This window comes from Fundulus heteroclitus, chromosome 20 (genome assembly GCF_011125445.2).
Source record: "Fundulus heteroclitus isolate FHET01 chromosome 20, MU-UCD_Fhet_4.1, whole genome shotgun sequence".
Taxonomy (NCBI): Eukaryota; Metazoa; Chordata; class Actinopteri; order Cyprinodontiformes; family Fundulidae; genus Fundulus; species Fundulus heteroclitus.
Genome location: NC_046380.1, coordinates 23,755,997 through 23,768,681, shown reverse-complemented (window position 1 = coordinate 23,768,681; position 12,685 = coordinate 23,755,997). Strand labels below are relative to the sequence as shown.

Sequence of the window (12,685 nt, the reverse complement as noted above, 5' to 3'; positions counted from 1 at the left end):
ATAATTTTAAACTAACAAACTTCAGACAGGCTTTCATTAGTCAATAAGTGCAAAAAGGAGTTTAAAATCTCTGTAAATTTAGTATTGATAGAAATAATGACACTTCTGTATAAGGAAATTAACTTGTAACAATAATAGCTCACTTTTCAAGTCTACTGGACAAAGAAAATAAACGAATAAGTATGACATAAACCATAAAATTGACAAAAAAAGTATTCTTTTTTTCAATATAATAATGAAAATAAAAAGTTGTACATTCACAAAGGCGCTTATTTAACAACAACAAAAATGTGTTCACACCAGTCTTTAGCTCTCTTCTTCATCCTAATTTGTTTCACTGTGCAAACTTTAGCAATTCTGAGTAAGACATTGTACTTTTGGTATGTCTAGTGCATCCTAATCCTTTTCCCTGATGTAACAAGAACTCAGGCAACTTCACCCTGTTTTACATCTTTTTGTTTCCATGTGTGCTATTAGATCTATGGTACTTTTCTTCCTAAATTAGAATGACCAAATGTCCTCTTTTGCCAGAACATGTCAAGTTTTCACGTTTTGCCATTAATGAAAATGTCCAGTAATCATGTTTTTTCATGGGACCAAGGCGTGTGCATGAGTAGGCATGTACAGGTGCATGCATTGAATAATACAGCCTCTCTTTTGTGTGACATCATCCCCGAGCTGCTGCATTGTGGGTCGTCCTTCTTCACAGATGGAGTAACACCGCAAAATAAATGTACCTCACATCGTCTTGGTTGGGACAGGTGGGTGTCAAAGTGCACCATTTGCAGACATGACACAGGTGTTTCTGTGTATGAGAAGTTCTCATCTTTTGTTCATGGAAATTTCTTTTTACTATTTTTATTTTGTCTACATCCAATACAACATAGATCATTGTGTTTTTAATGGATAGCTGCTTGAATAAACCTTTAAAACTATATGGAAGGTTACTGACATCTTTTTAATGAAAAAATTACCCACTGCCAATTGTTGGCTGTGCAAAAATACAATACACATAAGGTTTGGAGACGGATGCTTGGCAGCAAAGCAACTAGCCAGCCTAACATAAATCATAAAACAACCACAGCACTGCTGCCATTTCCTGCTTCATCCCTGGAACACTAGGCTTGAATATTTATATATGCATGTTGACCAATAACATGAATGACTGCAGGTAAAAGAAGGGTGTGGTTTTGGATTTAACAGGCTCCATTGCAACTTCTCAGACGCTGCAGTCTAGCTAGAAAGGCTAAGCTAGCTGTGATGCTATCTAAAATCAGTTTCTACACATGACAAAGCAGTGGTTCTGCTGCTTAGTAGATGCTTAGAAAAAAAATCCATCAGAATCAACGCTTGCATTGAGAGTCGTTGTTAATGGTTCCCTAATAATAGGTGTGTTTCAGTCATCAAGGTATACCAAGAAGCCAAGGAAATTAAAAAAATTCTTATGCCATCCCTACCGTTTCCAGATTCCTTTTAATGTGATGATTAAAAAAAGTTTTCCTTCCCCACCTGTTCCTGCACACTGCCAGGAAAAAGGTAATTTTTGTAAAGAGTGCTACCCATCCATCTTGTTAATGTAAGCCTAAGGTAAAACTACAGTTGCCAAGGTACAACATGTCCAATCAGCTGCTGACAGATGCTGTACCTGACTAACAGGCAAATATCTGACAATAAGCACTTGAGGTACTAAGAAATTAGGCAGATATTTTCTCTATAGCTTGCTAAATAACATCAAAATCAAAACTACAATAACTAAATGTTATAGATAACATTATTATAACTGTATATGATCAATATGTTACAGACTTTCAGCAGGAGTATAATTGTTGATTCGCTGCTTTTAATTAGGAAAATTAGCTAATATAAAACAAATATCTTTTCACAAATATTGTGATCCCATGAAACCAATGTATTCTTACTCATGGCTATTTTACAGGCAGAATTGGCCTTCAATATCAATAAGTATATCTGTTTCTATTTGTGGTAGCTGTGAGTTATTTAAGACTCTAAGCTGACGGTACTCACAATGTAGTGCAGAAACTATAGTATAGAATACCTATCTTCATCCAAACCAAACAACATTTTTGGCACGTGTTTTTGTCCATTCTTATTTGTTTCGTGGTACAGGTATGAAACACCTGGTTGATTGGCATGACCACACCCACTACATGTCCCCTGACAAATTAAACCAGGACAGTATAATTAAATGTGAAAGAAACTGTAGTAAAGGGTTTCTCAGAGTCCTCCTAGACAAAGTCCAATAGAAAAGTAAAGAGAATTTGTAAACAAAAGTGTTTGAATAAACTTAACAAGGCATTTCCGGGACAAAAGAAACACAGTGTGACTCACCCAAGAGTTTCTGGTGGGAGCAGTATGAGCTAAGCTGTAAACTCTGGTAGAGTCACAGAAATGTGGTTCAGTTCAGATGCCATTCTCCCAGGGGAAGCCACCGCAATGTGACAGACTGCAGGGCTGTCTAAAAGAGCCAGACTCCCCAAACACGGCATGAGTTCAGGGGCAGACTGTGAGGAGAGTGGACATTGGAATTGAGGGGTCAAAGGAGGTTGAGATGTTCCACTGAATTACCCGAGACAGCTAAAAATGTTCACACCACAGGGATCTTGTATTCTTGGTTTTCTGCTACTGGTGAGAATAAATTAGCCCTGGTCTTAGGTTATCTGAAGATTCTGGAACAACATCCATCACTTCCGACAGTGTCATGGTTGTCAACCAAACTCAACATAGGTTCAAACACATTTGGGATTCCTCTATTATGAAAATTAATCCCTTCAGTGGAAAAAAATCATTGCAGAATGAATCAAGGAAAATACTCTTTTTTTATCTTCAAAGAGTTATCTGTCTCTTTCAAGAACGTGAATGGGGCATGACAAGACACAGACGGCAACACGCCTGCTTTCCAGCTGGCTTAGCCAGCTTTAAACACAGTTAAATACAAATTTAAGCGAAAACAAACAAAAATGAGTCATTGTAAACATAACTTCAATGGAGAACAAAAAGTAATATCCTCTTTTCAATCCTGAACACAGGAAAATGAAGGTATCACTGTCGAGTACACACAGGGACCAGCTGTAGCAGTTCTCCACCAAATGTTGGCACTAAATGCCATTGTGGCACCAAAGACCTAACGAAGTCTGGCTGCAACTATGCAGGGAGTGGAGAGCAGAAAAAAAGAAAGAAGATGAAGGTGAAGCAAAAAGAATGTGATATTATTACCAATACAAAAAAAAAACTGAACGTTTTACTGTTCTAAACTCAACCACAACAAAGATGAGTGTGCTGTCAGATGGAGAGCAGATAATTGAAACCAATGAAGCAGAGGAAGTAAGTGTGCATATTTTCCTTCAAGCTAAATCGAGGGCTGTCAGTTGTGTCATCCTTAGAAAGTTCATCTGAGGTCAACACAAAAACTGCTGGGATAATTGTTATGTTAAAATGAAGGATAGTTTGGACAGAAATTGTGAAGTTTTAACTAAACATTTAGTCAAAAGTGACTGCCGTTATTTTAGTTAAAAATTATAAAGACAGTAAAAGCAGTCCAACCGTTCTGTACAATGAACTTATTAGACTTAAATTAACCTCTTCTAATGGAAACCACAAGAAATGGTCAAATGTAAAGATTATTCAGTAAAATAGTTGATGTCAGTGTTAAAGGTTATGATAACATTAGCTTGTTACATGAAAAGTCGTCAGTGTAGAAGGCAACATAAAGTCTTTCAATGGCTGTAATTACTTTAATGCTGAACACCTGGTTCTGCACCCCCCCTGTTTCAGACAATTCACCTGTGTGGTCCTGCATCAGCAGGTCACCTTAGCCTCAACACATTTGCATAAAAAATTGCTTCACACAAAAAATACAAAAAAGTGTATTTTTTATAATCTATCAGAATTATTGACAGCAAAAAAAATCATTAGCTCATAAGATCATGTAATATAATAAATAAATGGCTACTTTGGAGGGTGAATACATATTTCCTTCTACAAAAACACAGAAAATAAATCTGCAAACTTTCTCCGGTGCAAGTTCTAAGATACGGTTTAATTAAAGTTCCAGTTTAACAGCCACTTCTTAAAAGAGGGATTTGGGGCAGTTGTATTTAGACTAGATTAAATTAAGGGGTTTGGTACGCTATTAAAACTAAATTACAGTATATAGCTTTAAATGCATTTTACTTGCACATACATATTATGATTTGAAGATATTCCAAATCAAAATATTTGAGATTACATGTACAAGGGCTAAAATACAAGTTATGACTAAAAAAAAATTAAAGAAAGAAAAACTGTATCTAAAAGATTAATTTATTAATTTAAAAAGGCTCTATAGAAACAGACTACTGTTGTTTTTCAAAGTAAAATTGCCACTCACAGCATGGCAGACCTATTTATGTGAGGATTTTGCTGGTCAACAAATCCTCCTCATCTGTGCTAAGTAGTTAGCACACCCTAGTGTGCGTTATGGTCAACATTCACAATTTGACCACACAACTGGTTAATAAAGACAAGGGACAAATAAAAATAAATCACATAATTACACAATAACATACGTTATCAGGGGAAACATATTTCCAAATCTTAGTTTTCCAGAACATAAAACACATGTTCCACTTCCATTCACAATATCTACAATTTACTTCATATTCACTTGACTTCCAAAAGGCAAAACAGGCTCAGCAAATACAAATAACATTACTCAAAGAAGCTTGTTTGCAAAGTCTCACCAGTGGGTTTTTGATTAAAATGTGTTCACTGTTCCTTCTGTGTGGTTGGGGTAGCCAGAAATTGTGCACAAGTTAGATTTGTGGTACTTCAAAATAATAATACTCAAGTAGAACTAAAAAGTGTGGTTCAATACAATTATTCCTAGGAGTACTTTTTTAAAGTTGATCCATTAAATGTAACCGAGTCATCTTTAGTAAGTTAATGGTTTGACAGAGGACTAAAGGAAGCCATTTATGCCAGACATTAGACACCATCCCTTTACTGAGTTCTGAGGTTTCACCTTTGCCCCCACATACAAAACAGCAATGAAGCACCTTCCAACCTTTATTCACGTGACCAGGGTAGCAAGCCAAAGAGTTCGAAGAATGCCAACAACATGTTGAGGGATGAGCAACACAGTGATGTGCATGTTCATTTAACCCCAGAGCATTAAACCCTGGCTACTCCCTCCATGAACTTAGAACTGAAGAAGATCTCTGGAGGCTGTTGAAACATCTTTAAAAAGGACAGGAAGTCCATTTTCTTTTGATCCAGTTTTTCTGAGTAAGTGGAAAAATGTGACTACCACACACTTGTGAAATTAGAGCTGTCTTTTTTTATCATTTTAATGGAGAACTAAAGCAACAGTAAAAAGTCATTCATTTTAATCCACATATTTACTTAGTAATTCAAGATAAAGGATTTTCTGTTCAACCCAATAATTAGTAGCACATTAAGCTTCAGTTACTATAACCCTTTTTTTTCCTCCTTTGCACACATGGATGCTGGATCAAACCCATAACCCAACCCAGTTGTGTAAGCGATTCAAAGCTGGATTGGTCCATACTAAAACAGGACCGGATTAGGGAAATAACTCAAATTAGGCAGGTTTTTTTTACCCAACAGTTTTAAAAGAGCAAGCTTGTTCCCGACTGTTCTGTGCAAAACCTGCAAGAACAGATGTGAGTTTTGGTCTCTATAATGTAAAATACATTAGTACTTTGAAACACTACCTATTAGAAATTCACATTAGAGTGTTTTGAATACGTTTTCTATTTTTTTTAAATAATTATGAGGATTTTTATTTTATTTCTCCCTGGAAGAGCAACCATCTATGTGTAACAGTGATGTAGCAGGCAGCAGAATCAGTACCAGACAGCACTGCCTTGCATACAGATGTTACATCAGAGCATTTGAACATTACGTGCAGTTTGCAGACTCTGGAAAACTTTGCCATGAAATGCAAAAAGTTTTGTTGGTACCTGGGGATCTCTGCTCCATGCGCCAGCCCGCAGCCTGCCGCTGTTCACCTGTGGCACATCCAGCCCGGGCTCTCGGTGCGGTGAGTGTGGGGGTTAACACGCGGGAGAGATATCCACAGACCACCGGTGGGTCACAGCGTCACAGAGCAGGCCACGATCACCTGCCAGGCAGCTCAGAGACTCACCTCTTCTCGCTTCATCCATGCACGCAGCAGTCAGCAGCATGAAAAACTGTTTCTGATCCCCAAAGCTGCTGCCTTGTTTCGAGCAGAGAATTGAGCACAAGCAAGAGCAGAACAGTCCAGACTTGTCGGGATGCCTGAAGGAGAGGAGCTCCTGAGCTCTCTCTTTCTGCTGTTTTTTTTTTTTCATCCTCCTCCCTCCCTGCAGCTGACTGCAAGTCAGACTGAGAGTTGGTAACACCTTTATTTCTCTGGGTAAGATTGATGGGACTTATTTATTCAAACTTTTTGAGCAAAACAGACTTTTACCCTTATGTTACTCCAGTATACCTTTAAAAGAATAATGAAACTCATAATTTTGTGTCATATGGGCAAGCTAAATGGATATACTGTTACTGTCTTTCACATTTACAGAGTGGAGAAAAAGTATTCGCCCCCTTTACAGATTTATTTTCTATTTGCATTTTTATTCAAAGTTAAATGTTTGAGAAAGTCAGACCAATTTTAATATCAAATATGACCAGGGTAATATAAAAGGCAGTTTTTATTTATTGGGGAATAAAATCTGTCCAACCCTTGGCACCAACAACTGTAGACTTGGTTAATTCATGCCACAGGTTAAGCCTTTCCAAAATCTTCATTATGCTTTTGTGAAACATTCAGGGGCGACGCTGCTGGTTTGCTTTAGATCATTTTCTTGCTGCATAATTCAAGTGTGCTTGAGATTAGATCATGTTTTGATTACTGTCACACTCCTTTAGGATTTTCAACTAGAGAGAAGAATGAATGGTTCCCTGCATTACAGCAAGACGTCCAGGTCCCGAAGAAGCAAAGCAGCCCCACAACAGCTGTACCTTTGTCTTTAGTTTAGTCAGTAGTGGTTTTCACACAGGAACTCTCAAATGAAAAGCTTCTTTTTTACCTCCTGTATCTTTCATGCACTCTTGGAGTAACATTGGTAAAGCAGAGACTCTTGGGAAGGTTCACCGCTGTTTCAGGTTTTCTCTCTTTGTGGATAGTGGCTTTCACTGTGATTCACGGAAGTCCCAAAGCCCTACAAATGGCTTTGTAACCCTTTCCATATTAATAGATCTCAGTAATTTGTTGTCTCATCTCTTCTCAATTATTTTATTTTTTATTTATTTTTTACTACAGCATGAAGGGTTACTTTTTTAGGCTGCTGCGGTTTGTCATACAACTTCTAATTAAGTAATGTCTTAATTACACAGGCTAGGCAGTCTTCAGGCTTGGATATGGAAAAAAACCAAATGATTCTGACAATCACCAATGATTCTGATTTAAAGGGGACGTGAGGGGTAACTTTAATAAGATAAAACATTTTTAAAACAGCTTCTTTGTATATGAATGTTATTTGATGAGCTGAAACGTTTAAATGTGACAAACAATCAAAGACAGAAGAAATCTAAAAATACATTTCTACAGCATTGTAGATGTGTATTTTTACATCAAGTAAGTAAAATTTTTTTAAAGAGATAACAGTATTTCACATGTGAAGTACACAAGACAAATGGACAAAAACACAACATCAGTGTCTATTGCTGCTTTTACTGCCATATGGTCAAGTTGCATTCACTTATAAGTAGTGAACCACAAATGTAAAGCAAATGCTTGACTAGAAAATAAGAAATCAGTTTGAAAGGACATGAATTTCAACTTAGAGTTAGAAAAGAAACCTCTCTGGTGTCCCTGACATCAGATTCTTCTTGGGCGGGGACTTCTTGAGTCCATGTGTGGGACAAAAAGACTGAGCAGGCAGCAGCTGCTGAAACTGAAGTGGCTGCTTGTGAATGCGGTTTTGGATAAGAGCAAGAGTTTTTCTTCTTCCCATATCTGACAAATATGTTCCCATGTCCCCTTTAATAGAATCAGACTCACAATTTGTAACCCTGCCTCTGGCATTTTAGCTTTTATATCAAGGCTATGTTCAAGTTGCCTTAAATTAGCTAAACTAATTATAATCCTGCTTTGTGAAGTTTTAGCAGAACCAACGTGAAGAGAGGAACCTGGAGACCGCATGATGAAAACAAGGATTTAATGATAATAAAGACAACACTCACAATAAGGCACAGGTAACAGGCGTGGAAGTTGAACAGACATAGGCAGGGTAAAGGAAGACTCCAGCAGCTGAACTATAACAACCGGACAGCTTATATACAGAGGGAAGAGTGGAGAAACGCATGGCAACACAGGTGGGAGTAATCAGGGGGAAAATGAGGAACAGCTGAGATAAATGAAGACGGAGGAACTGAGGAGAGGATAATTATGAACAGGAGTTGAGAAAAGTGGAACACGGGGAGGAAAACAGAAAATACAAAATATACAAAGAACAAAAAAATGAAATAAGAACCTAAAACAAATGAAGTCAAATTGACTACAACTCGAGCACATAAGTAATAGAGAAAATCAGACACATATAATAAACTCAAAAATACAAATATATGAGGATTATGACAACTAAACAGTTTTATTCGACAGGCATCACACCTTTGTTGACCTGCCTTCATCAACAAGAGCCAAAACTATTTTGATTTGTTCAGTTTTAGGGTCCCTGACTACTGTAACGATCAGTTAAAATGAAAGGAGAGCACTATGAGCCCAGATGAATATCTGATTATGATGCCTGAAATGGTGAGATTTTCCCGCTTTTAATTTAATTTAATTTAATTAATTAAATTTAATTCCGTTTAACAACGGAAATGCATTTTTGCACAAAATGCACAAAATTGCATTTTTTTGTGCAATTGCACAAAATGCAAAATGAAAATCTGTTAAAAAGACAAAATATCTCAATAAAAGCTTTGAAAGATCTTCACAATGTCTGAGTGATTTAAAGATATTATGTTTGTCTCATTTTAAAAAGGCGAGTCATTTCAGCTCCAGGCCACATCCATGTAATGTCATGCCAATCCACTTCTATTTCTCACTAGTGGATCAATACAAATAAAAATGGCCAAAATTTCAAATTCTATTTTCTCGAATTGTACCTTGACTTCTTAATCTAATGACAGCAGTTCTGATTCTCTTTCTTGCGAATCATGACAAAATTTGAACACGTCAAAACAAATCAAACTAGGTGCATAGATCAGTTGCAGATAATATTTGCTTGAGTCACATTTTTACAGTAGAAAAGACTAGGTTTTAGAAAAATCTTTTAAATCATTGCAAAGCTGGTACAAACAACAGCAGGTAATGGATGCAGGCTCCATATCAAGCATCCAGTGGCGAGTAGCTCTTTCTTGTTCTTGAAAAAGTCAATTATGAAACGACCAGAGCTGCAAAAGTACAAAACGAGAAATGTGTTAAATGACCAGCAGCTGTTATGGCTCAAAAGTTTAGCACAGTACCTCTCAAAGCCCTAAATCACCTCCTTCCAACCTGACGTTACACAAAATTGGAAAGTTACATTTATAAAAAAAAAAAAAACTATGACTAGACAAGTGTTTGACAATGTGTTACATATGATCTAAATAAACAAGTAAAAGTTGTGCTCTTTACTCTTCTACAGTCTTTTTTCTAACAGTACTCGGTAATGAAATAGTCACAGTTGTAATTCATGAGTAGGCTTCCCCGTGCACGACATAATGAGTGCATTTATTAAGCGGCAGAAGACGTTATAATTTTGGTTTCTTCCATCTGAACACCTTAGGGCCCCTCCAGCAGTATTATTATTACCACTTATTCATGTTGATTCCTGCAAGTGAAGATGTGGCAGTGAAATAGCAAATTCCCACCCTTAAGTGGTAAAGTTCTTCATCAGGGAATGTGTCTGCAATGTATTCTATTTCAGATGAGGACCTGAACATGTGCGATTGTCATAAAACAGGTTTGAGTAAAGGACGGATGGCTTGATTAAGTGCTTTAATTGTTTCTGCCACTGTATGAAAGTTTCTGTTCCTTTGCTTTTACAGACAGAGGTATTTTAGACAGGCAGGCAGGAAGGCAAAAAGGAATCTATGTGAGCCAGATGTGTTGTTTTGTATCTCTGGATATCTCGAGTCAGCCAGAAAAACTAAAACCAAAGCCATGCTGCCCTAATAAAAACACATTCCAGCATAAGAATGTTTCCTATATCCTCATGTCTACTTTTCACAGACTCCACTTATAGGGAACTATAGACAAGAATCAGTTGCAAAAATGTTGTCCTAATTTAAAATGTTCTTGTTTCGGCTATTTTAAACTTTTGTCCTCTCTTACTCACAGCTAGGAAGCGACAATAAAAAGCTTAAGGTTTAAGCTGGAGAACATGTGTGACAAATTTCCAGAACTGGTTTCCCTGGCTCTGACAGAAAAGGGCACAAGACTCCCTAACTTTACTTATAAAATTGTTTCGCTGCCTGTAATTGTGCACACACAGATTGTAATGCTCATTTGTCAGATATGATTTTCCCAGCTGAGCCGAGTGCAAAACTCTCAATTTTCCAAATTCCATTCAAATAAACTGAACCAAGGCAGCTGGTTTATGTTAATATTTCATTTCCAGTTAACATATGGAAAGTTGGGTTAACTTGATTGTTTTTCTTAAAAGCATTACATAATTGTGTTTTTTTAACCTAACAAACAACTAAAATAAGCCTAAGGGCCTAAAATTAGCCTTGTCAGTAGGTGGGCTGGAATCACGCGTAGGCCGAGGACTTCCATTATCCAGGGGGACTTTAGAGTAGAGCTGCCTCTGCTCTACTGGCAAGTGAGATTGATAATGTGTAGCACTCCGTGTTTTGCACATTATCAATCTGGGTCTGCTACCATCGAATCCATTCAGAGAAAGGAGGGACATTCAGCTGAACTCTCTGAGCTGATTGGACGAAGCAACACCTGGTGACTGCCTACCAAAGGTTTGTTTTAGCCAATCATATATCAAATGAAAATTTTGTACGCAGCAGGCACCATGAAAAACCATAAATTAAGCTAGTCAAAGCATGCTAATTTGGATAGTGGGTCTCATGACAACCATGGATTCTGACAAAACAGATGTGATAGCAGCAGCTACACGTGCGTCATTGTGCGCTGCCATGTTTATTTTGGTTTGGCTGTATGTCCCGCCTTAAACCATAATACTGCAACATGATTGGCACAACTCATTGCTTTTAGTAGTGTATCTTAAGTCTGCATTTGGGGAATTTGATGCCTCTTTGATGTTTTTTTTTGTTGTTGTTTGTTTGGAGATGGTTTTCTATTTGGTTTAAACTAACTTAATTGGGCTGATTTGATCAGAGTGGATTTGATTAATTCTAGTTTGTGCTAGTTGAAGTAGGTTTGAATATTAATTTGGTTAAAGGATACAGTTTTGTTTATGGAATCTTCATGTTTGTAAATCTATTTTTTTAACCTCACCTTTTTTCCCTGAACATATTTATGTTAGCAGCCTGAGACCCTAGCTCTGGGGTCAAAACACGCACAGAAAAGGTGTTTGGTCTGGACGCAGCATGACTAGGAAAACTATCTAACAAAACATGGAGTGAATTCTATGGTAAAATCCAGACAGCAAAACTAATAACTGAATAAAGGACAAAGGAACATAAATGATAAGAAAAACACGTATCCAGGTCAAAACCATGACCAAACACCTCCAAATCATGACAACTGTGCAAGATAAATTGATGATTCTAAATTACCTTAGAAAGTAGTGTGTGCATGCATTTTGTGTGCCTGTGCACTGACTCTGTTGTGAACTGATAACAAGGGTATCCCGCTCAGGATTTGTGAGAGGCCGCACTACATTTTTAGGAGAAAAAAAATAACAGAAGCAAAAAATCGTCATGTCACATTTTAAAGAGGTCAGTTAATGTGTCAAAAAAATCTAAAACGTACTCTTTGCACTGAGCAATAAAAAAAAAGACAGGAAGTAGATTATGCCGAAAGAACAGCTGGAACTGCCGCATGTAATACTTAAAAGGAATTCTTAGAAGCAGGCCGACTGTATAAGACCGAATATGAGTTATGGTTGAATGAAATGTAGTTGTGTACCATAGAAAAGGAAAAGGAAACAAATGTAAAACCTAAATGTCTAGTTTACCTGGATAACTAACAGAATTTTATATGTATTTACTTTCAGTTTAAAAATCATAAAGCTATGCAGTGGGAGAGACCAGTGTCATTGGATGTCTGTTTTCTCTGTTTTTTGATCAACTCTGATCTCTTCATTCTCTGCCTTCTCTTTGGCGCTCTCTGTACTTACCCAGCTGATTTTAGGTGTCCGACTGCATGGATGTTAGTAGAGATTACACCACCATGTTGTTTCTTCCTGCACAGTCCTTTTAACATTGTTTAACACCCACTCTTGTGAGTTGATTTGGTGTTATTTTCTCTGACTGTGTTTACATATCTGAGTGCCATCTGGTGACAAGAGTCCCATCAGGTTGGGGTTTATGTTGTCTGAGAGAGACAGAGCTGTCATTATAGTATACATTTAGTTATCCCACAGAGGATAGTCCTGTCTGACATGCAACAGGAGCATAAAGGAATGGTTAACCTCCTCACACAGCAGAAATTCATTGGTTGTCT

The 12,685-nt window shown here is 37.3% G+C and overlaps 1 protein-coding gene across 1 annotated transcript in view; it reads right to left on the bottom strand.

The window, feature by feature from the left end:
* col7a1 (collagen, type VII, alpha 1) overlaps positions 1-6,303 on the bottom strand; it is a 98,052-nt gene extending 91,749 nt beyond the window's left edge. The window contains exon 1 of the mRNA XM_036151953.1: positions 5,982-6,303. The gene's annotated coding sequence lies outside the window, so the exon portion shown is untranslated. The remainder of the gene's footprint in view (positions 1-5,981) is intronic.
* Between the last annotated feature and the right edge of the window lie 6,382 nt (positions 6,304-12,685).